The 26288-nt window shown below is 40.8% G+C and overlaps 1 pseudogene; it reads right to left on the bottom strand.

The window, feature by feature from the left end:
• The window catches only part of LOC105742423, a 37215-nt pseudogene that overhangs the window by 1476 nt on the left and 9451 nt on the right, over positions 1-26288 (bottom strand).

Raw genomic sequence — 26288 nt, forward strand, 5'->3', positions numbered from 1 at the left:
AACTTCTTGGCTGACTCAGTTGTTTTCCAAGTAACAGGACCCCATCCAAGGTTTTCTTATGTCCTCTTTGTTTTAGGAACATGGATTGCTCAAGCTCTAGGGCCATAAACCAGTGAGTGGGTCCTTTTAATTGAAACACATTTTATCTATTTATTTCTATATGTTATCTTAAAATTATTTGGGCTTTACAAGTCCATTTACATTGATGGCTAGAATTGAGATGTATTGACTTACGATTGACATATTATTTACCTGTTGTCATTTACTCCTTTTTCTCCTGTGTTTAATTGCTTGCTGTACTTAAACACATTGGTTGCTTCCGATCTCATTCGTGGAGTTCTGATCATTTTGGTCCCTCTCTACAACATCTTTCAGGACCCTGTGTAGGGTTGGCTTTGTCATCATGAAATTCTTTAGTTGTTCTTTGTCATGGAAGTATTTCTTTTCTCCATCAAACTTGAAAGAGAGTTTTGCAGGGTAAAATAGTTTGGGCTGGAATTTGTTTTCATAGAGGGCTTGAAGTACTCTACTCCATGCTCTTCTTGCTTTCATGGTTTGTGAAGAGAAGTCAGCCATAATTCTGATGGGTTTTCCTTTGAATGTGATCTGCTTCTTTTCTCTAGCAGCTTTCAGTATATTATTCTTGTGCTGAGTTTCTGGGATCTTGACTATGATATGTCTCAGTGTTTTTAATGGGGTTGAGGTTACTTGGCATTCTGTATGCTTCAGTTACCTGAATGTCAGATTGTTTCCTCATATTTGGGAAGTTTTCTGCTATTAATTCTGGCCATTTTTTTAATGTCATTTATATTGACTTCTTTCTCGTTGATGCCTATTAGTTTCGCATTGTTCATCTTTACATCATCTTGCAGGTTATGTATTATTTTTTTCCTGTATCCTAGTTGTTTTTCAGAGATCCTTTCTTACCTTTTCACTAGCTGCACCAGCATCTTCAAGATCTGAAACTCTGTCTTCACTTTCGCTTAAATGGTTTTACAAGCTTGTGATTGAGATTTTAATTTTCTCTATATCTCTTTGACTCTGCTTCATGTGATCTTTTTCTTTCCTGTATTGCTCATTCAAGGAATCCATCATTTTTCTAATCTCCTCTATTTTCTTATTAATGTCTTCTTTAAAATTAGTTATTAATTCTTTTACTGCAGTGTTATTTTAAGATTGGGTTTCCTACCTATGTTTCTGTAGTTGATTCTTTACTTCAGATGCTATGAGTTCCAAGAATTCTTTTCTTATTTCAGAAAATTCTGCTCTGAGTTCCTCTATGACTTTCTGCTGTTGTTTATTTACTATCAACACTATTAATTCCTACGTTTGAGCTGAGCTAGTGTCCTCTGCACTTGTTCTGGTTGGGCATTGGGTTTCCTCCATATGTGTCTACATTTGATTCTTTACTGCAGATGTTATTAGTTCAGGGATTTCTTTTTTCATTTCCAATCTGAGTTCCTCTATACCTTTCTGCAGCTGTTTCTTTATTTCAGAAGCCATTGATTCATTGATTTCAGCTGTGTGATACCCACTTTGTTCTGTGTTAGTGTCCTCTGCACTTGTTATGGGTGGGCTTGGGTTCTGAGATTCCATTTTGCCCCTTTTTGTTGTCATTTTGTGTAGCACTGTCTTCCAACACTTGTTGTAGATCTTTGGTGCAGTTATAACCTTCGCATCTACTGAAGTTCAGGTGCAAATCTGCAAAGTTTGGATTAATCCAGTTGTGCCTGGCTTGGGTCTGGCTGCTGTGCTCAGCTCCTTCCTGCTGCTGCCCTTGGGAGTGAACCTGTTGTGTCCCTCTGGCAAGATGTTCTGCTCCTGGACTAGCTGGGTGGTATGTCCCCTACACTCTCTACAGGGATTTCAGCTGAATTGTTCCACCCCAGGCCTGTATGCCAGGCCTGAGCTGAATCTGGAAGGGACAAAGTGGAGTAGGGGAGAGAGGCAGCTCTCCCACACACTCACTCGGCCTGGTCTAGGACTGAATCTGGGGGTTCCCAGAACTCGACAGAAATTCCTACTTTGTGGGCTAGGTGGGGAGGTGCTACGGAGTGATGGGGGGCATCCCAAGTGGGTGAAATAGCGTCTCACCCATACTGCACCTGGGTTGGGACCAATAGATCCCACTGGCACAGGCTAGTGGGAAACTCTCCCACATACTCACCAGGCCTGGGCTAGGACTGGATCTAGGGGTTCCACAATGCAGTAGAAATTCCTACTCAGTGGGCGGGGTTGGGGAGGTCCTGTGGAGTGGTGGGGTGCGTCCCAAGGGGATGGAAGAGGGTCTCATCCATGCTGCTTCTGGTCTGGGACTGGTAGGTCCCACTGGCGTAGGGTAGCAGGAATCTCTCCCACAAGCTCACCGGACCTGGGCTAGGACTGGATCTCCATGCTACTTCTTTAAAGGAAAGATGCTTTCCAGCTGGTGTGGTGAAAGGCATGGTGTGTTGGTGGTATGGTGTGGTGGCTGGCATGGTGTGGTGGCACGCAGGGTGTGGTGGTGTGCACGCTGTGGTGGTGCACATGCACAAGCCCAGAATTCAGAGGCTGCACAGAAGGACCATAAGCCTGGGCAGCTGAGTGTCCTAGCAGGACCATGTCTCAAAACAAACAGGGCTGGGAATTAGTTATTACGGCCTTGGGAAGGAGAATGTGGGGTTGTGGGGGAGAAGGGAATGGAAATCGAATTTTCAAAAGGGTCAGTGATCAACTTTGCCAAAGGTCCCTAAGACAGAGACATTTGTTAGCACAAAAGTCAGGTTCACAAAAACAACAATTTTGAGAGCATAGCCACAGCAGCATTCAGAGGACATACAACCTTGGGGTATGAATGTGTGTGTGTGTGTGTGTGTGTGTGTGTGTGTACAACAACAACAGGCTGAAGTAGAAGCAGCCTCACTCGGCTCATCATCCCTCCCCTTGAGCATGGGCACCTCTTAAACTGATCTCTGTTCACTAGTGACTTCTTGCACCTTCTCTGGCACCTTCAGTGTACCTTTTACAACTCCTTTCCCAAAGTGTCAGATCCTGGGCCCTGTGAGACAAAAGGGTGCAGCCCAGCAGAAAGTAGAAGCTTCCTCACCTGCTGCACACAGTGCCTGGCTCCCAGCCTGGTTGTGTCTTTGTCCAGCCCCCAGCATCCTTATTATTAATGCTGCAAAGCAAGGAAGAGGGCACAACATTGCCACCAAGCTGCTGGCGCACCTGTCCTAGAGCACAATGGCCCTGCCCCTCTACTCTGGGCCATGCGGCTCTCTGCTGGGCTCAAGCGCAGGGCCTGACCCTCGAGCCTCAGTTCCAAACACCTCAATGAGAGGCGATTAACTGTGAGCAGCTTCTAAGTCACAGCATGAGTCATTTACAGCTAATGTTTAACACATGTGGGAAACTCAGGGGATTAATGGTTATTTGATTGTCTTTAGATGGTTTCTTGTTTTCTTTCACTTTCTCTCGTGATGCTTTGGCAGAAATTGTAAAAAGGTTCAGAAGCAGAAAGATCAGGCATGTAAGCATCTGGGATTCGTAGGGCTTGTGTTTGGGGTGCATACTCTTACAGCCTCCTTAGAAATACACAGGTGTAGAAGTGCATGGAAAAGCAGTTCATCACTCAGCAACCCTCTTTGGGCTCAGCACAGAAACACTTCAGAAAATTCATTATAGTTTTCCCAAGTGTTTCAAATTTTGTGCTTTTTTCTATTTTCAGTGCCACATATGAATCTCAGGGTCTTGTGCACACTAAGCAAAGCTGTGGCTTGGAGCTGCATCCCCAGCCCTGGACACTGCAGAGCAAGGCCTGGCTCTATTGCCTAGGCTGGACTGGAGCTCCTCAGCCCTTCCTCCACGTCCTGAGAAGCTGGGTTGACAGGTGTTTACCATATGCTCAACTTCAGTAGCTTTGTACTCTTGCATCTAAATTTACTTATGAGAAACAAAACGACCTGAACTGGAGACACAAAAATATATGAAGGATCTTTGGGACTATCCTTTGGAAGGTAAGTTATCTTGTTTTTCCATCACAAAACTGAGTTTCATCATCTTGGCTTCAAATCCCAACCATTCTCAGGCCTGGCACAATGTTGTTTCCTGAGTTCCTCTGTCCTTCAGCAATTACAAAAGACTTTCTCCAATGTGTCTGAAATCTGGAGCCCAGGAGAAGAGTTCTCAAATTTCTTTTTCAGTAAAAGCATCCATGTGTCTGGCATTTGAACTTCATTTTCATAAGAAATTTGGGTATATGTAAATTTTCCAAATCTAGGCTCCAGGCTATTTCTCTTTTCTATAAACCTAGGCAGCTTTTAGCTGCAGAGAAAGAAATTTCAGTAGTTAATCTTCAAAGAGTTACCTTTGGAAAGAACTCTGTGGCAAACATGCATACAATGCAAGCACCAGAATTATTTGCTGGGTGAGAAATATTCTGCAAAGCATGGACCCTGAAGATAGAGCTGCACAAACCTGAAGGAATAATTACTCCCAACCTCCCCTCAGTGCACTGCGAACAGTGAGTTTCTATTCAGTCCCTCCTGTCAGCCCAGTTCTGCTCTTCCTCCAGGGTTTCACACTGCCCAGAAACAAACAAAAAACCCTTTTCTCAGGAGGCCACGCAATGCCTTTGTTTGTCAACTCAATCAGAGGACACATAAATAAAACTAACGCAGCAAAAGGAGATAAAACCCTTTGGGATGAAAATCCTTTTATTCTGAGTATATATATATTTTTTTCCTTTTGTTCCAGCTAGCAATTTTCTTCAAGAAACCTGAAAGAAAGGTAAAAGGGGACTGAAAAAGACACATGTGATAGAAATTAACTGTTATCTTCAGAATGCCACTGGATTGCACATGAAGTAATGAATTAAATGAAGTAGAAACCATGGCCTGAACTGGAAATGTGCTTTATGCCTAATGTAATTAATCTTTATTGAAACAGCTAAGCCATTTAATTTGTGTTGCATGAATAATGAAATGAAAGGGGCACATATGAATTAACTTTCTAACCAGCAGAGAAGATGCAACCTCCAGGCTTAACAATTGATTAGGCTTTTCCTGGTAACTCTTTAGATCCATGTTCATCAGCAATAGACCTTCTGTCATGAGTTGGTCCACGTTTGTCTTGCTTTTTAGCCATGCCTAGTTCACCAACAACTTTCACAAATCTACATGATGATGACATTCTAAGACCACTATACAAATTGTGTGTGTGTGTGTGTGTGTGTGTGTGTGTACAGTCCGTGTCATCCAGAAACCTGTTAGCTACAGTTTTATTTTTCCCCTATAAAGCATTTAGCCTTCTCCTTCCAACATTGCTTTCTTCTCAGTAGTTAAAAAGGATAGATACAGAGTCATCTTATGTCCATGTCTGTTCTGGACATGTCCCTGGCCTCACCCTGCTCCTCTGAAAGCACAGGTATGATAGATGGCTCAGAAGGGGCAACACCATGAAACTCCATGCCCCTTGTCACTCTCACTAAGCCTGAGAATTCTCCCCCCTTGTCCTTACATTTCCTTAGACTTCAGTAGCTTTACTAAATATTCAGGAATAGCATATGATAGCAGCAAATCAAGGCAATGTTACATATTAAATATCCTTGTGCTGACTGCTCTACCCTCATAAGCTCCCCCATAGGTAGTCCATCTCCTCACTCTGACACCATATAGCTAGTGCTTGGCTCATCATATCTGAGTCCAAAACATCCATACAAGTGAGAAGGTGAGGAGTTCAACAATATTTCCCCCAAAAAAGAAAAAAAAGACCCAGAATTTTCTGGGGCAGTTTAATTTAGATTCCTATTTAGAAAAGTTGGGAGATGGTCCTCGGAAATAGTCCTGTTTGTTAGTAATGTGTGGGACTCACATAAGCGTGTGCTCTTTCAGATAACCTCTACTACTTTTTGTCAGCTCTTTTCTTATCTGTCCTTCCTGTCATCACACGAATTACATACACCTTCACTGCTGAGTCAGTAAGTGGAACAGAGCTCTGATGGTCACAGTTGGAAAAATAGTAGAAATGCAAGGCAGAAGCAATAGAGGATAGAGACAAGGGCAAAGTGGAAAGGGAGGGATCTTTCCTCTGCTTTACAAGCATGAGGAAAGACATTGCCAATTACAGCTATTGACCAGTTTGAGTTGGACAGGAAAGGTGGCGTTGGCAGATGTGGTCTGTCAGCACTGTCACATGCAGTCTGCCCTGAAACCATAACAGCTCTTTCAGGAAAATGGATGCTGAAAAGCAGAGGCCACCACTAGAGCATCAAGCTGGGGTTCCAAGGGCTCAAAACATTTTCCACACCTTCTTAATACATCCTCCTCCTCATCAGCCACTGTCTCAGACCTGAAAAGTCACCCTAACACTCTCTGTTCCCAACTTCCTTTGCAGGAGCTAACTGAAATAGTGGGAAGCCATTCATTTGGGGAAATGAAGTATGTGCATGCTTTCCTTAAACTATCACAGAGACCCACATTGGCTCTTCAGCCACATCTTCTTACTCAACACATGTGCATGCCTGCTACTCCTTTTGATGAGCCACTAGACAGAATACAGTCTAAATATAAAATTAATACTTCTTAGTCAAAAGTAGAGTCTTCAAGAGCAACAGAACAGACATTAACACTGGTAAAGAAGGAAGAAGGTTTGGAAGAAATCCAGGAAGATTGCTACACCCTATTTGATGAATCCAAGCACACCCTGGATCCAGAAACACCCTCTTCATCAGAAAACAACCTATGAGAGAAGTCCCTTGTCCATTCAATGTACTCACCCCTGTTCTTTTGTAATCATGGGATTCCGATATGAAGCCAGGAGAGACACTGTGAGGCCCAGATTGTTCCTTCTCTTGGTTACTGGCTGCAGGGTAAGCTGGCTTCCACATTGTGATGATGTTCACAGGATCTTGAAAATGGTGTACGGCCAAGAGACATAGGCCTTCTGCCAGTGGCCACAGGATTAATCCATCTTGACAGCAGGTGCTCCAGCCCCAATCAAGACTGGGCACCAGGTAGCCTTGGCTGAATGCCTCTGTGAAGGGCAGGTGCCACCCTAAGTCAGAACCAACTAGTTAAACTGTGCCTGAATTCCTGAGACTGACTGTGAGATTGTAGGGGCACTCCTGAACTAGGCCTTCTTTCTAGTCCTGTCTCTCATCTCCACATCACCATGTCCCCTGCAGGCTTTACACTGATTTGATGTGAAGCTGGCATCCTAGTGACAATCATTCCAGTCTTGCTTGCACTCTACATTCTATTTGGCTGTTAGCTGACCATGGTGAAAAAAAGAGTATGCTACCTCTTTGTCTGTCTGTCTATCTGCCTTTGTGTGTCTGCCTCTTTGTTTTGTCTGTCTCCCAAAGAAGGGGGGAGAAAAATGCACAAGAATAATTCACAGCAGCTATGGTTTGGACCTGGCTGTTCTCCAAAGGCCATGTGTTGGTGCCTTAGCCCTCACCCTGTAGTGCTGTTGGGAGGTCCTGGGTCCTTGAGGAGGAGAGAAGGGTAGACCAGTGGGGCATGCCCTTGAGGAGCACCAGAGTCCTTCCACTTCCCCACTCACTCTCTTGCTCCTGGCTAAAAGCTGAGGGGCTTCCTTCAGCACACACTCCCGCCATGGCATGCTGCCTCCCAACAGGCATGAAGCAGGGGCTCCAAAGTCATGAGCTAAGATCAGTTTTGTCTGTCTCCAAATTTCCTGCCTTGGGTATTTTGTTACAGTGACTGAGCCCTAGTTCCAGCAGAATTACATGGACCAAGGGGACACTATGTTCCCATAGTACAACTGTGTGGGTCTTGGAGTTCAGGATTCCTTCACCTGTCCAAGAGGTCAAAACCACTGATCATACAGTCAGCATCTAAAGTGCAAGATAGATCACGGCTTTTAATGATAAAAAAAAAAAAAACCACTATTGTAATTGTATCAGATTGCACATCTAGTAACAACTTACTTTTTCTAATTAGTGCATTTAGTAATACAGCATAATGGTATTTGTTTGGGAATACTGATACATGCATATTGCGTATTTTGGATATTTTAGTCCCCATTACTTCATTCTCCCTTTTCTTCCTTCTCCTCCTGATTTCCTTCCTATCATTAAAAAAATCAAACTTTTTACCTTTAAGAAACTAGCACTTGTTATGTTTGGAGAGTTATAGCAAACAAAATATTGCAAAATTATCTGAAAATAGTTACTAATATATTCCCCCTTTTGCCAACTACATCTCAGCATGAAGCTGAATGTTCTTCAACCAAAACAATATAACACAACAGATTGACTGTGAAGCGGATATGAGGATCCAGCTGTCATCTGTTAAGACAGACCTTGAACAGATTCACAAATGCTAGAACAATGCCTATTTCTCAGTAGTTTATTAAGATATGCATGTTATCATATAATAAATTTATTATATAAAATGAATTTGTAAAAGACATTTTTAATTTTTTAATGTGGTAAATCTCAGTGGACACAGAGCATGTAAACAAATCCTCCACAGCTTAAAAGGGGTAAAGAAATCCTGAAACTGAGATGTTTGAGACCGCAGTTTGAGGAAACGTCTGGCTTCTGCCTCTTTTCAGCCAGAGCACTGGGCCTGGCTGTCACCCATTTCACTGCCCCAGGTATCTCTAGAGCCTTCTTTCACCTCTGAGTCTTGCTTTGAGAAGCATGTTGGTTCCCTCAACATATGCCTCTGAAGTGGACTCCAAATCAGAAATCATTCGTCTTTTCTCCATAATTTCTTAAGGTTATATTTAAATAAATTCTGCAATTGTCACTTTCATTTTCTAAGGAGTGTTTTTCCAGCTTCCTTAAATGACACAACACTCAGTGGCCCTTCCAGGTCAAAAGCCACTGCTATGCGCAGAGAGCCACACCGCTGCGCCTCTACATCTAGGGGACGCTCTGGACAGGCCCCAGGGGCTCCTCGGGAGGAGGGCTCAGAATTCCCCATCTCCTAAGTTCTGTCCAAATTCACTTGATGTGATCATTTGTGTTTCCAGGAAAAGAAAGTAGAGACAATATGAAATTTTGCAAACATTATGAATGGAACAATACAAGACTATTTCCGTAAGAATAAAAAAATACTTAAATGAATATGCAAAAACACAAGGAAAAATGGCTTTGTTAAGTTTGAGAAATTGTGTTTTCTTGTCCTAAAAGTTAAAAAAGAGCTTTACATTGTTTTGCTATTGAAAGTGAACACACAATGCATGCTGTGTGTGATGTTACGAGTCTTCAGAGCCTTCAGGAAGCTGCAAACAGCACTCGCTTGCCAGTTGCTTGACAGCGAAGTTTTCATACAAATTTGATAAGTTCCGCCTTCCTGATGCAGTGACTGATGAACTCATAGGAGACCCGACACACCACATGCCTCTGATGCTTTGTACTGCCTCAGCTTCCTGTCATAAGGGTGACTTCTCAGCCAAGGGACACAGCGAGAAAAGAGGTGATAGGCAACATCAGGGAACAGGACCCAGGATGCTTCTTGTTGTCTAACTGTCTTCCCTAACAATCATTTTCATATATATATATATGAAATTCCTATATATATACAGGAATGATGATAATTTTCAAGGACTTGAGACTCTTGGAAATTAAAATGTTTCAAAGAAATGCATCTCTCCTCTCATTCAGGATGAAAACCACTTACCCACGGCAAACCAGGTTTCAAGTCTCCACTAAGTCCACTGAGTGGATTGAAGCCAGGAATCCTTGACCTCATGTGGGCACCTGGGCTGTTCCCCCGGCAGTGCCCTTGGGAAAGGGCCAGGGAGGACCTGGTCCCAAATAGTGGCTTCTCTGGAGTGAAGTAAATGCCTTGGTGGGTCTGCTTGCTGTGTTCGATGCACAGCTTCCTTGCTTTGCAAACTAAAACAATAGTTATAAATATTTACATTGGAAACCAAAACATTTTGACAACAATTTGCAGCTGCTAAATGATGTATGAAACTTGTGAAATCAAATAGAGACAGAAGACAAGCACATGGCTGCTCAGAAAAGAAGAGCTTTGTGACTTGGACTTAACAGTGGAGCTCAGTTTCTCAGAGTGTAATTATACAAGAAATACTTCTGAAGGGAGTTTGGTTTAGAAGTATGATACATTTGATTGCCAACAGATCATTAGCATTTTGCTGTCATTAACCTTCAGCTGATAAATTACCTACTTAGGAGAGATGTATTCTAATTTAAATTTGAGGAGGTGGTATACGCCACATGTCTGGGTCAAAAGACAGATATGTAGATAAAAACAGAATCCAGAGACTCACAGAAGCATACATTTCAGTGTCTCTTCAATATATAGGAAATTCTCAAGTAATTAAATGCACTAACCAATCATGTAGCATCTATTTCTTTTGTAATATTTAACATTTTGATCAAAGTGTACACACAGATAGGCAGCCCCTGTTCAGTCCTTAGGCCCCACTCTGTGGAACTGAACTACTTGTAAACCAAGAGTGACACATGTGTCTTCCTAGCTATCCTGCTCCTCCCTGGAATATAAGCATGGAATGGTTTCAGAACTACATGAAACTCTCCCCTGACTTATGAAGTGACTGACTGAGGCAAGTTACTTCACTTCTCTGTACCTCAGTCTTGTCACCTATGGAGTAGAAAATAAGGAACTGGTGCTACAGTAATGCTGTTTATAATGAGATAATTCTAGTAAAGAAGCTGGCAGCTTAATGGAAGCTGGATAAATAGTAGCTATAATTGCTACAATTGTTTTGAAGAGATTTTTGAAATAATTGAGCTCATCTTTATAGAGTCCATTAGACAGAGATTTCCACAGAGCAAAGATCAAGTTGATGAGATGGATATTCTTCTACTTACCTCAGCTGCCTGGTCAAGGGTCATCTCTGGGACAAGTGAAGTGAGCATGGGTCTACAAATCCAGATGGAAGGAATTCTAGCTAGAAAGAAATGAAAGGCAGAAGTTCACACCTCCCTGTGCAGTTCTGCCAAGACATAGGCTATTCACAGACAGGGACAGAACTGCACCCCAGCTGTACTTCCTGAGGGGTTGGGAAGAACAGGGACAAGCTGAGTTGGTCATAATCCTGACAGAAGCCCCAGGGCAGCCGTGAACCCTGTGTTCTGTAGCCCCAAAAGCACAAGGTTATCAGTGTGAGCACAGCTGTGACAGAGCAGCTGCTGCCAGGAGAACCCAACAGTGTGTGCATGTGTGTAGTGTATTGGGGTTGGGGTTGAGGCAGAAGGCTCATGAAAAGAACTCTCCTTCTTGGAGCCGCACAGCATGAGGAGAGTTCCAGTATGACAAACATCAGTAAGAGCTGTGGTAAAAAATAAAATTGCTAAGAATGATCAGATGAAGGGCCCTGTTGCCAGAAAAACTCCAGGCCACTTGCCTTCTGTGAGAGTTAAGACTTCAGTTCAAACTCTGATGATGTCTCAAATATGCCAGGTCACTGGGGGATGAAAGCAGAAAGCCAACCCCCACCTGGAGAAAGTGCATGTGTGAGAATGACTGAGTCTTCTCCTCTTCCCTGGGGTAGGGTGGGGGTGGCGAGTGCTACTGATAGTAGATGCCTGTGAGGGCTGGATGTGGTCTGTGCTTGGGGTCTGCTGGGCTTGCAACAGGGCTACAGCAAAGGAGGAATCATTTTATTCTGGAAAGGCTGAAATAAGCTTCATTTCAGACTGAATCTTGAAAAGAGGTAGGACTTAGATTTTTTAAAAATAAAGGGAACTTGGACTGAACAAAAGCAATGTGGCTTGAACATGCCTGCTATATTCACAGGTCTACAGGGCTGCTGTCAGAGTCAGGCAGATGGCCTGGAAAGGTAGGAGGCCAGGCAGACATATCTTTTGAATTCAGGCTGGAGGCCTTGATTCAAAGCCATGAAAATACTCAGTGACTGTTGTTTAATTTCCTCTAAAGTATATTAAATACAAGAATATTTCCTGAACATATTATCTTTTTTTCAAGTGGGAATTTATTGTCTCAACTGATTTGCAAAATCAGCAAATATTTGTTATAAAAAATAAAAGAAAAATGAGGGTGAAAATCTGTTTCTACAGAGGCTACTGCTGCAGTCTCCTCCCTGCGTGCCTGGCAGGTAGCAAAGCGAGATACTGTTAATGTTTAGTAGCTGCTGCGGTCACCTTGGCGTAATAGAGTGAACACACACTTTAATGGTAGTTTAATTAGATTTACCATGGGGAAGATGTCACAGAGGAGATGAGATGCTTCTATATTTAGGAACCTGTATGATGACATGAATAAAGAGAACAATGCACAGAAAGTGAAACATTGAAAACCAGAGCAGCTATTTCTCTTCTCTTGCTCCTCAGGGTTTAAATGCATCTAGTGTTTTTCTCCTGCAGGTGGCTAAGTGCTTTGAATGCTTACGGGAGTGAGTGTGCTTGCGGAGAGGAGTGCTACAAGCCACGTTTCATATTTTAGGAACAAATGTGATAGCTCGAAGAATGACTTTTAATTGATTCTATTTTTGTTGAACAAGAGGAGAGGGCAGTTCTGTATGGACTGTGGGATGATAGTAGATAGTTTGTGTGATTGGGAGCAGCAGGGACCTTTTGTAGATACTATTTCTATTCCACCCTCCAGAGACTGAAACCTCAAGAGAACTTGCATGTGTATTTTTAATCAATTGCCCTATAAAGAGGCTAAAGACTTCCATATGGGAGGCAGGCATAAAAAAAGCATGTGGAAAGAATAATTTGTGAGTCATTTCTATAGTTCTCCCACAAAAAAAAAATAAGGCCAAACACTCTACCATCACTCTGCACCTGCTACAGAAGCCAGCAAGAGCTACCTTAAGCAGCCAACCACTTTCTGTAGACTAAGTCATCCAAAGACCCAGGATGTACAGGTGGTGAAACTCCAAGTGGAAGATCCCAAGGAGTTGTTGACTCTTCCTGGGCATGTTCTTTTGGGGAAAATCCCAACGTATTTAGAGATGATGGCTTAAAACTTCTACATAAGATTCTTCCAAGAAAATAAGACAGATCTGGGAACTACCCACACACATCATAGAGGTTTTTGCGATCTCTTTAAAGAAATTTAAACTGCAAAGTCTCTTCAACATATAAGTATACTGAAAAGTTCTAATTTAGTGGTTCCTTACATCCACTGAGCCTAATAGGAGGGCTTAGGCTGATGCTAGAGTTGTGCTTGTCTAAGTGAGGTCTATCACCACCTGTGTGAGAATACATTGGAGGAGGTTGTCAATAACATAATCTAATGGGCTTCATCTCAAGCCTACTAAAAAATAATCTCCCAGGCACAAAATAGAGGTGGATCACCTGCTTAAGAACCTACCCTTTAACAGCTCTCACTGATCCTGCACACACCTTAACCACTTCATAGAAAACTCTACACGAGACATCTGGAAATGTTACCAAAAATTGGGTGGTGGGGAGAAGAGCAAAAGGAAAAGCACAGTAAAGTATCCTTTTTGAGGACTTCATGGCGACCTTTCCTCCTTTTTAAATAAGAACTGACAAACTACACTTTGGTGTGTTACTAAAGTCACTCTTAAAATCGGAAGACTGGAAGTGTTGCACAGAATCTGTTCAGTATGGACCAATAACTCCTCACCATCATTTAGATAAAGAGTGATCTACATGCTTTTCATGTATTACCTCATTTAATCTTTAGAACAACCTTACCTGGAAAGCATGTGCTTTGATAATCCATTATTTGCACATAAAAATATTAGGTGAAATTTCTTAGGTCAAATCCCCTGCCTACCACAAACTACGATCAGAGAGAAGACAGAGAAGCGTTAGAAAACTAATGGCCTTGTGTATTTTCTGGCTAACTGCCTTCTAAGTAGAGAGACAAAGAGCATAAACTTTTAAAACTCAGATTTTAAAAATGAATCAGAGTGTCCTTTAGTCCTAGGAACAAGCATAACAATCCCTTCCAGATCTAATAAAGATCTAACATCCCAGATTTCTCTTTTTCATTAATTTTTATGTACTGAGAAATGGGAGTCACTGAGAGGTGGTCAAGCTCCTTTTAGTTACTTGTTTCTATGTATAGAATAAAACACTAGGACAGCCATATAAAGCACATGACACCGCTCTCCAGGGATTTATTAAAAAGACCCCCTGAGAAGAAAGTTATAAAATCTGATCAAGTAAGCATTTCCAGCTGTGTAATTGATATCCATTATTTTCTACTGACTGCTGTGCAGAACTTCAATTTCTCTAACATAAACAGAATCCCCATTTCTTTTGTAAGGAGATGCCATGGGGTATAGCTAAAAATAAGATTCATCAGCAAAATCATTTTATAAATTTCCAGAGACTGGGGAGAAATCTCAAGGAATGGTTTCCTATATTTATACTTCTCCTTAAATCATCTGCGCTTTGCAAGCCATTGCACTTGTTCTACATGATTTCTCCATGTACAACATGCAGCATAGAGAAGTACCAGCCAAAGATTCCAAGCTCTTGAGAGGTAATAAAAGCTTGTGTAGATTCCTCTTTATTATAAAGTGTGGTTAACCTCAGCTGAGGCCCGCATACCCCTGCCAGTTCTGCTACTTGCATTTCTGATGGGTTTGTTCTGAGAGTTTCACTAAGTAAATGGAAGGAAGAGCTGTGCCCCTCCCTTCAAATCTTTTGTTCTTTATTTTCCTTCAGCAGATGTTTGCTTGTTGAAATTTTAGTTTCCTTGGCAGGGTGTTAGTGAAACTATTTTTGTAAACATTTTTTAGGGGAAAATATTGTGAAGTCAGCACAGAGAAAAAAATTAAGTGAAGACATTTTTGAAGCCTTTTGACAGTGAACACTTACTTTGCTCAAAATCACTATTACTCCTGGAAGGGAAACTTTCACAGTGATTAGTTTTTTTCAGGTAAATATCTTCCTCCAAGATGTTGCCCTTCGGGAGATACAGAGGTAAATGGCTGCCAAGTAAAGTGATGAGCCCTCAGCACTTTCATGCGTTGTTTCTGTTTTTGTTTTGTTTGCTTTTATAAATTTAGGGAAGAGTCTACAGGGTGTACAGGGTCTCACTACATAGATCGTACTTGTAGTGATTCTCCTGTTTTCAGCCTCCCAGGTGCTGGGATTATATTCGCGCCCTACCATGCCAATCTCAATAGCGGTCTCAGCGTGCCCCAGGGACAGGACCTGCAGGGCAGGCCTGGCATCGACCACTCAACCCCTTGACCCCTGCCACGTTTTGTGTTTGTTCGACTGTTTCTTTGTTTGTTTTGCAGGAGCTCAAAATATTTAAAGAAAGCCCCTGGTTGTCAGTGGTAGCTTGCCCTCACTGGAAAAGGTGCAATGCCAGCATCTGTTTGATTCGGTACTCCTTGCTATTTCCAGAGACTTCAGATCTCCTTTATCCATCCCAAGGTGCCACAACTCAGCATCTCCTGTTCCCTGCACCTGCTCTCCTCGCGCATACGTGGTGCCACACTATCTCCCCACAGTATGTCTTCTCTTGCTCCCTCCTGTTCTCTTCACAAGTCTCCTTTTCACGTGCCCTACCCAGGAGACCCCACACCCAAGACACCCACATCCTCACTGCTGCACGACACCTCGGATATACTCCACCACAGCGCCCCTCGCGGCTGCAGTCCACCGCAGCCCTTCCCAAGTGCAGCCTCTTTCCACCACCTTCACTTCCGCCTGTGTGTGTGCCTGCTCGTTCTGATAGATAATGTCTCAAGAAGGCAGTGCCTAACCCAGAAGAGAATTACCCAAAAGTTGCATTTCAGTTACAGAGGAAGCAGATTCGGGGTAGAAAAAGTCACAGATTTGTGACCTTAAAAAAATAGGACATTGCTTTTCTTTTATTGGAGTATGAAACATATGATCGTTTTACTTTTTTTTTTAAATCACCTTGGCAATTCAAGGGCCGTAGTGCTGGATACATCATGAGGCAGGGCCTGGCTCCTGTGTCCCGTGGGGGCTTCTGGGCCGAGCCATGAAACCCAGCAAGCAGCACAGTGTTGGTGTACGCGTCGTGTACTGTATGCGCAGCCACATGGAGCAGCTATCCCCAGGATATCCTTTGATGTGTTTCCACAGACTCTCCTTCCCTGCAGGACTTCCGGGTTTGCAGCAAGCACTGCTCTTCAGGTCTAAGAAGAGGTATAAACGATCCTCTGTGCTTCAAGTAAAACAGAGCAGCGTGGTTCCCTCTTCCTCCTTAACCACTGTGCAGGACTCCCAAGGCTCTTCTAAAGCGGCCAAACAGGGTTCATTTTTTTTCTCTGCCAAAACACTAGTCCCAGTCAGAAGATGGCATGAAGGTCTGGGTCACAGCAAACAGCAAACACCTTACCCTAGTCCTTTCTCCAGTGGAAGACTCCAAAAAGTAGCAGAGAGACTCACAGTGATAAAATTAAAATAAAATCTCACAGGACAAGGGAAAGCACAAAGGAAGCCACAGCGCAAGACCCTTAGCCCTTCCTTGTCCCTCATTCCTGAGGAGAGCCCGCTTCTCTCTTCCTTTGGATCCAAGAGACCCGAGTGTGGCTAAATCTGTCAGCTGTAACAGTGGCATCCCATGGGTCCCTTTCCTCTCCAGCCGAGTGAGTCCCAGAGCAGAAACTTGATAGTGTTGGTTCATCTGTTCAGTGACTATGAGGAACCAGGGCTCCACTCGCGTGAATTTGTTTCATTTTTAGAAAACTGCCTTTTCTCACCTCTCTCTTCCCTTTGTAGATAAGGATAGATGTGTTTCCCCTTGAAATGTTACAGCCTCATCCAAGACAGAAAGAAGGGAAGGGCAAATATTCAACCACCTAGGACACTTCCATCAGAAAAAAAGAAAAAAAAACCAATAAATCCAGAAAAAACTCTTCTTTGGTTCCATTGCTCAGAGCAGTGCATGTGCTTGAAGCTCCTTGAAACTGCCCTAGGTCACTTTTGCCCTCTGAGTGTGGCAGCCACCGTACTGCACAAAGGATGAGCTGGTTAGAAACTTTGCTCTTCCATCTTGGTCTTGGTTTTTCATTGGAGTCAGTTGATGGTGACCTCACACAGCAATTCAGAATTCTTAATCCTTAACCATCTCAGCCTCCCTGCAGCCCCAGAAAGGTGGATCTTAAAGGGCCTGCACTCCCCATGCTACCAGAGTAAAATAAATGGACATACTGTGACTAAATAAAAAAAACCTGCACAGGTAAAGACATTAAAAGATCAAGATCATCTCCTCCAGGAAGGGAAAATCAAACACAAAGGATGGGTTCATTTCACTGGGCATAATTATTTCTTCCCCCAGAAAAATTTTAATTTTCCATGGGCAGGCAACAGGAAAACAAGTAGCCATGTGTTACCTGTCACTAAACTAAAGGACTTAAATTACTCTCTGACCACTTCCTTTGCTGGATTCTGCCTCCACTAGCCTCGCCCTTTAGGGTGAGCCTCTGATCCATCCTTGGGGATTATCTGACCTGAAAGGGAGCAGGCACTGCCCCTACATCCTCGGCTACTCACCTCCACCCACAGAGAGGACAGTTCCTTCAGGGAATGTGTTCTGACAATTACTTGCAGGTGGTTGTTCAATTTGCTGGCATTTTACTCTTTTCTAATAATCACACAGAGTGCTTTGATCAGCCAGGCTTTCCAGCATCAGGCTATTGGGGAGACATTTCATGGCAAAGCCATTATTATAAAGAAATAGAATGCAAGTGAAATTTATGCTTCTGCTTCAAGGTGGAGCAAAGGTGATTTCCTTTAAATGCATTACCCACTGCTTATATAAAATTAATCATAGCTGAAGGTCACAGGAATACTCCAGACTTTTGAAATGTTCCAACAGCACAAACCAGTTGGGTTTAGAACTAAAACGCAGAATTCTCATCCTCCCTGCAGTTTCCACGTTATGAATTAGCATCCAAACAATCTGTGAACCAGTTCTCAAGCCTGATGGCAATTGTACGAGGTTACAGCTTTTCTCAATGAGGGTCCATAGCCAACCACTGAACACTAAGTTATTTCTCTCCTCTTACTCTATGCTGGGATGCACCATGTATCTATCATCCTTGGAAGAGCTGAGGAGTGGCTACATTTACACTCTGGAAGGTTGCCACAGTTGATCATCGAGTTCTGTATGGCTCTGCTTAGGAAGGAATGGCATGAGTAATTCTAGGGCTTCTAGGGTCTCTGTAGATGGCTACTTTAACTAAACTGAACCACAAAGCAAATGTAATAAAATCCTGGTAATACACACTTATTTAGGTGGTGCAGATTTTGCATTCTGAATTCTAAAAGTTACTGATACACTAGCAGCTTTGAATATATTGATATATGATTGAACAAAATAGCTAGACAAATGATTTTCAGTGTTCTTTTAGCCTAGAGTTTTAATGATTCAATAAAGTACTGGTTTTACTGTCAGTAACTCCATTCGTCTGTCTGCCTCAGTTTTACCTTAACATATTTTTAGCAAGATGGCACTTCTAAAGGGCAAAGATGCAAAAATTGTCTGCTTAGTGAGGTTAACAATCAATATTTGCTCATGCTGAACTCAGTTGACATATTTGAAGAGTTAACGTAAGCAAACAAAAAATCCTCTAATCCCAAATACAAGACAACTGTCTTTTTTTTTTAATTTTTTTTTTATTTTAACATTGTGTGTGTGTGTGTGTGTGTGTGTGTGTGTGTGTGTGTGTGTGTGGCCAGCTCAGCCCACCAGGGGGAGCGGCTGGCTGGCATGTGGTGCTGGAGGATTGAACCGCGGTCTCTATGCTTTGCCAAGCTTGCTCCAAGTAGGTGCTTCAGACCACTGAGCCATCTCTCCAGCCCCGACAACTGTCTTTTAAAGGAGGAAATATTAAAAGATATGTAATATTTTAAATATATAAAAAATCGTGGGGACATTTGCAGCTGGTAGACCTACCTTCCAAAAATTACTAAATCTCAAGATGAAATGTACAACTCTGGCCAGAAATCTAAGATATGAACACTGTTGGTGAAGGTAAGTACATAGTTTGTCACAATTTTAAAAGTAAGAACAAAAAATTGCCTGGAAGTAGTTTCACTTTTGAACTATTGATTCTTAACCCATTTCTTCACTTTTGACAACTGTTTGAAAAAGGAATTCCACACTTGTAAAAAAGAAGGACAGCCTGCCTGTGGACACTGGCTCAGCAGACCCGGGTTTGCTTTGATTCAGATCCATTCCGTGTGTCTTCCACTCCAGATTCACACTGAATGAGAAAAAATGTGCTAACATCAGAAACAATATTTTGAAGATTTTGATGTTTAGGTTAATAAAGGTTATAGAGAAGTCCCATTCCAGAGCTCTAGAAATCCTCAGTTTTCATCACATTATTTACTGGTTTGTTTCCTCAGAATTTTAAATAGATTCAGAGTTTGTGCTTCCTGTAGTATAGCTTCCTGTTGCTGTACACTTCTGTTTTTTACTATTACTGACACAAAAGGCCAAATGCACAGATCATCCCTATCCACATGTCTGCAGAGAAAACAAGACTTCAACCCAGAACCCATAACCAGGAATCAACTGAGATTCTTTACCCAAGTCTAGCAATGAGTGAGACATGTCCAGGACTAAGAGAAGTAAATTACCCTGCCTCAGCCATTCAGAGCAGACACAAAAACTAGTTTGTTTGGTGCTGGTGATTTCTTCCATGTTACATGAATCACAGGTACATGATCAAATGTCATTACATCAAATTTTCCACCTACAAACTTTTTCCATGAGGATTCAACATACAGAGTACTAGGCTCAATATTGTAGCCCATACAGTGAGTCATCAGACAAGGGTCCAGCTTTCAAGAAACATACTTTAAGGAGGATTTATAAATAATAAAACAAAGCAAATATGCAAATCCTAAGGAAATAGTCTATACTATAAATACCTGGTCCATGTTTTGTCTAAGATGTTTGATATTCAGACAGATACTGAGGTTAAGCTCAACAGCCTATTTTACAGGGTAATAATATCATCAAACTTCTCTTCTGAAGGGGTAACAACTTAAGTTTGCAAACCAAAAATTAGAGAAAAAGAAGAGCTACAAGGACAGCTAACATGTTGGCCATAGCTTTTAAAAGGCAGTGAGGACTCAGAATATAAGAGAACCTGTACTATAACATCTTGTAACTCAGTGATGTCGCAGATTTTCTAATCAAGGAGATTATGGGACCACAGAGGAAAGTGATCAATAATGTAGAGTGTGCTTAAGGAGAGTCACATGGAAAGAAGCCATTCTCTCAGGCTTTCATGGAGACCAAATTAGTCAAGCAATGGCCGTGACTCATCCACACGGCTGACACTGACAAAGGATCTACAAAATGTGGTACAGGGCTTCAGGGTTAATCCTGAGGGGATTTGACTGACCTTGTCAGATACAGAAGTTACGTTTCTTGTTATATAGGTCTTGCTTTATCTTGGTCTTAACCATCCAGCAAAAAAGTATAAAAATAAGGTATTAAAAGTAAAGTCATATTAGGGCTGGGGAAATAGCTCAGTAGAATAAGCGCTTGCCTGGCAAGCACAAGGTCCTGAGTTCAATCCCCAGTACCACAAAAAAAGAAAGAAAGAAAGAAAGAAAGAAAGAAAGAAAGAAAGAAGAAAGAAAGAAAGAAAGAAAGAAAGAAAGAAAGAAAGAAAGAAAGAAAGAAAAAGTAAAGCCACATTTGCATGCTGAGCTGTAAAAGGCTCAAGTCTGACATTGCCAGTCTTATGGATAACCCACTACTATTATGGACTACTGGACTATATTGGATTATTTTGCTGAATTCACACACATACAATATTTAAATTGCAATGGAATACCCATCTCTGATGGAACTGAACAAAAAAAGGGAATGCAAATGAAGGACCATTTTGTATCTGTATATACAAAATAGGATAGATATACAGCTACTTTCTCTTAATCCAATGAGAATAAAGATTTGTACTAACAGTGTTTGGACAGGATATTCTGTCTGCATCTTGTACTATGAATAACCACTATGAAGACAGCAATATGCAATGTACTAATTAGTGAAACTGTCCTACTAATCAGTTTTGAAACTGTCTCATTGCTATTTGTTTCTCAATAAGATTAATTAAAAAAAAACTCTTGTGTTCACTGTGTTCAATGAGTGCCTTTGTTTCTAGAATTAGCTTAGAGTCAGAATCTCTTGAATTCCAGTCCTTTTCACATTATATATTAGTTGTGGAACACTATTGTAGTACACAGTCTCTCTGTGACTTACTTTCTTTGTTTGAAATGAGTCTAACAGTATCTGCCTCATAAAATCACTGTAAAGACAAACCATACTATGCATGTGTACTAGTCACACAGACTGGGCACTTCAAATTACTGCCCACAGCCTGCCTATGGATGCTGGCTCAGCATACCTGGGTTGGTTTTGATGCGAATCCATTCCATGTGCTTTCTATTCTGGATCATCACTGAACAAGCAACAAGTACAGAACTTATTCATCACATGTGGGCAGCAAGACTGCAAAAGCGTGAAGTAAGTGGCATCCACTCAAGAACTGGCAGTGCAAGTTACACAGCCAATACACTGTGTCCTAGCACACTACAGCAAGATGGGAGACATAATACCTATGATGAAGCTGTAACCAACTCTCTCACAGTGTATAAAGTATGTTATGCCAAATGGTCTCCCTCTCCTCAAGTATTTGCTGTCATTGTCATTACCAGTACCCTGCCATTATCTTTCACTCCTTTACCAATCTGTTTGTTCAGCTCCACAAAACACTTATACTGTTAGCTATTATAAGTAAGAGTAGAGATCTTTGAAGATCCATATGCCAACATTTACTTGGATGTGGTTTTCTAAGATGGTGAAAGGTCCCCAGAAATAGAGATTCTCTTCCGATATCCCAGGCATTTGATGCATCACCTTTTCCAGCTTTACCTCTATTAAGCTTTCCTTGATCATACACATAGAAAAATAGATCTTTCTTTCCCCTCTATACCAGCACTATTCAATATGTTAAGCATATGCATTATACCCTGTTTTTTTAGTAGCTACATTGAAAAAATATTTTAAAATGTACAATAAAATTGCAAAAAATTTTAATTTTGACATGTAATCAATATGAATACTGTCATTTAAAAGAATATTCGATACTTTTAGTTCACATCAAGTCTTTAAGACATAGTCTTTATGTCATAGTGACTTTTAATTTATATTACTCATTTGAAAGTTCTCAGTAGCTTTCCATGGTCATTGGCCACTATTCTAAAGTGGAGCTTACCTTGTGTTTTTCCTTCTGCATGTATTATTATGGGTATGATGTTCTTACTTCTGTTAGAATGAAGTGTATGTACCTTTGTCTCTCCTGCAGTACTTTGATACTTATTAAATGATAAACTTTTTTTTCCTCTTTTGGACTTACACAAATCATGCAAGATATGATATAGAGGACAGAGTACCTTAGAATATAATGCATACTCAAATGATTTTTTAAGTCATTAATTTGACCAACCTATGAAGCTGAAAGTTCGCTCTATCATGAGGTAGCTGAGGTTTATTGAAGCAATTCAGCACAACTTATTTTTTTATAGATACTACTTAACTGAAATGACTGCAGAGATGTTATGTGCCCATAAATAAATCCATAAGAAGCAATAGTGCATGTGAGGCAGTAAGTTGTGGGAAGAATCAGTGTGGCCATCTAGTGAGATCGGATGCAAAATATGTAGGCCAGCTCCTAAACTATAGGCTAGGTTGTATTAGGTGTGAAAGACAAAAGAATATCTATTGCTATTCGGGTTGCTGATGCTAATGATCCTGAGTTCATCTCTCTTTACTGAATTACTTACATAGTGTTTTATGAAATGTTGCTTAATTATGCATGAGTGAGAAATATGTTACAAATTTATGCCATGTGTAGACAGTAATTTGAGGTAGCTGAAGATAGCATTAAAACTTTATAAAAAGCAGAAATCTATAAATCTACTCATAAAAAGAACATCTCAAACCTTAGGATTTATAGGGCAGTAAAATGTACACACGCAGTTGCCTATCAGTGTATATTAAATACTTCTCAGTGAGAAAGGCACATTGGCTGTGTTCAAGTACTCAGAGCTTCAAAAAGGATTTTCCTACTTCCTAGCTCTGGATTCCTAAGCAAGCAGGTTAGCTAAGTCTGAGGTATAACTTCTTAGTTGTTGTTTTAATTTCTAAAATTGGTGTAATATCAGTGAGTTTTCATAGGCATGATTATGCTAGTATATAATAAGCACTCTATTATAATAGCTATTCTTGGTAAATTTTTTTTAAAATGCTTTCAGCTACTTTCGAAAAGTCCACAAAATTCTTTATTTATACATGGGGGCAAAAAATATAGGCTGAAGTGAAAGATTGGACAATATGCCAGAATGTCTTTTATTCTTATTTTCTGCCTTATTTTGCCTTGGTTTCAAAAAAACTTTTCAAGTGGCTAATTCTTGAACAAAAAAATTAACTAATAAATACATGGCAATTTATTCTTTAAATACACTGAAACAGCATTATTGTTCCTGTATCTTGTGGGTTAAACATTATGTGAAGCATAAAAGACAGATGACTACAGAAATTTACATTCTTCTCAGTAATGTGTTCATTACAGTGTTTTATCTACAATATGGATTTCAGACTCTTATATCTCAGAACTGTTTCTCTCTCATGCCAAGGTCATCATTGTGTTGGAATCTATCAGTTGTGTGAAGGATACAGAAGATGATTTATCATTCATATATCTCAATACATCTCAAATCAAAAGAGACCAAAAAAGTTGATCCTATACAGTAATTAACAGCTTTGTAGTCCATGAATTGAACTAACAATCTATTTTCCAATATAGCCTAGTTGATTGTTTTTACTTGTGGCCTGATATTTTTTTCTGACTGTTATGTAGTAAAGGATAATTAGAGTCATTCACTCTTATCTTGCTGGCAAAAACATCGTCTTTGTTACTAAGGAAGTACTTCAATCCAGTGTGAATTATATTTCTGTAATACTGTCTTGCAATGCAGAAAAACACTTCGCTGAAAATCAGAGAAAGATATTAAAACTGTGGCTTATATATGAGAGTGAGGTTGTAAGTAATCACTGTCTGAGAAAACAGCTAAATTTACCAGTTTGCTAAAACAAAATTAATCTTTTTTTCCCTGGAAGTTGCTAATGCATAGTGGAAGCAACTCCATCAACACACGCTGTGTTGCATGATGCAAACACAGATTGTCCTCTTGGTTTTCACTTTTCACCTGGCTATGTATTATGAAAGGAGAACCAACATTTTAAAATTCAACTTTTCTTTCTGCACCTCTTGTGAATCAAGAGTCCATCAGAACAAATCCTAAAAATGGTGGTTTTTGTTTTGTTTTGTTTTTTTTATAAAAGAAGGACCAAGTTCACTGGGAAGACAAAATGAAATTTGTAATCATTATTTCATCACATTATGAATTTCAAACACTTAGTTCCCAGCCCCAAATTATTTTAGTGAACTTTGTCTGATTCAATTCTGCTCATTTGGCTAGTTCTAACTGACACCCATTTAAGGACTACTTCCAGTCACTGTTTTGTTCCCATTTGAAGTATTCAAATGCATCCTGGAGCTGTAATGTAGTTACCAAAAGTTCCAGTTTGTCCAAGACTAAGGTGATGATGTCCTGAGATACAAGACTTTCAATGTTAATGCAAGGGCAAAGGAGATGATTGCTAAGTTAAGAGTCAAACTCAAAGAGTTACTTTATGGTAATTCAGTTTTAAAAATAAGTGTTCTGTAATGCAAAGAAAGCCTGAGTTACTCATCATATCATTGGTAGTGATTGTTAGGGTCCTTGGGCTTGAACCCAGGGCTCAATGCATGTTATCCCTGCACTGTACTATTGTGCTATATACTTACACTCATGTTATATGTTTTTGTAGTTACATTTTCTCGTCTACCTTTAGTGAATCTTCATTTGCTATTAATCCATAACAGAAACAGATATATACTGTAGGTCTATCTGTATCACTATCTCTATCTCTGCATCTTCTCTATCTTTCTATCATCTATCTGTCTATCTATCTGTCTATCTATCTATCTATCTATCTATCTATTTATCTATGTACCTATCTATGATCTATCTAGGTATGTATCTAACTCTCTCTGCTCTGATTCTTGTTTTGGGCAATGAAGGTTGTTGAAGTCAACAGACTAGCAAAAACATCAAGTGGTGGGGAATTGGGAATGGCCAAAATAATGTGTGTATTAGAAAGAATGAAAGGATGAGCTGTCTTGTCAGAAACTAACTGCCTAGTTTGCATTTCACTTCCTCCCAGGTCTTTCACATTTGTTTAGGGATCTGTGCCGTGTCCCTTGCATCCCATTAGACCTTTGTCCCTTACATTCCATTAAATCAGTTTGCTAAGTTAATTATTCAAGCCATTTGCTTTATTAATTCACTTGGACCCTGGCTTTTAGTTTGCTTTAGGTCAACTATTTGGAAACTGTGCTCTAGCTACATAGATAGCTGCCTAGATAGCTACCTTTTCCTATCTCCTTGCTTCAAAGGGAGACGGGTTGAATGTAGTGACTCACACCCAAAATCCTATCACTCTGAGAGATTGAGGCAGCAAGATCTCAAGTTTGAGCCCTGCTCAGCAAGTTAGCAATTTAGCAAGACCCTGTCTCAACAAAAAAATAAAAGAGTGCTGGAGATGTAGCTTAGTGCAAAGTCCCTGGATTTAATACACAGTACAGAAAAATAAATAAGAGTTCACAATGGAGATATGTGTAAGATACTACAGGACATACATGATTATGATAAAAAATATAGCTGTTATATTTTCTGTGTTTTCCAAGTTTATATTTTGATATTTATAGCGGTTAAGTCTTTATCAGTGAGTGCCTGCTAGAGAAACAGGATTAATGTAAGATAAACAAATACCTAAGAATTTACAAGATTGGCTTACAGTGGCCACCCACAGAGTCAGATGTGGAAGAGTGCAGAGGGTCTGTCTGTGCACTGGAGATATGGAGGATTCAGTCACATGCCGCGAGCTCACTGGGGTGGCCCATGCAAGTCCCCATCAGGAGGGTGAAGGCTCTGTTCTTGAGGCTGAAGCCAACGCCCAGGGTAGAGATGAAGACTGGAGCTCCTCCAAAGAAAGAAAGCAAGCCTTTGTTTCTTTTTTATAGCATTCAGGAGACAAGCCACGGTCATCTGTCTTAAGTGAATCCCCTCAGCCACACCCAGAACTATTCAGATCCAACTCAGTTGGACATTCTTACTCAAGGTGATACAATCATTTGACTATTGCAAAGCTTCATACATTTTAAGCATATAGGTCAACTAAAATTTTAGCAATGTTGAAAAATATTCTCTTGTAATCATAAGCTCATTT

Source organism: Octodon degus, unplaced genomic scaffold, assembly GCF_000260255.1.
Source record: "Octodon degus isolate 3935 unplaced genomic scaffold, OctDeg1.0 scaffold00051, whole genome shotgun sequence".
NCBI lineage: Eukaryota > Metazoa > Chordata > Mammalia > Rodentia > Octodontidae > Octodon > Octodon degus.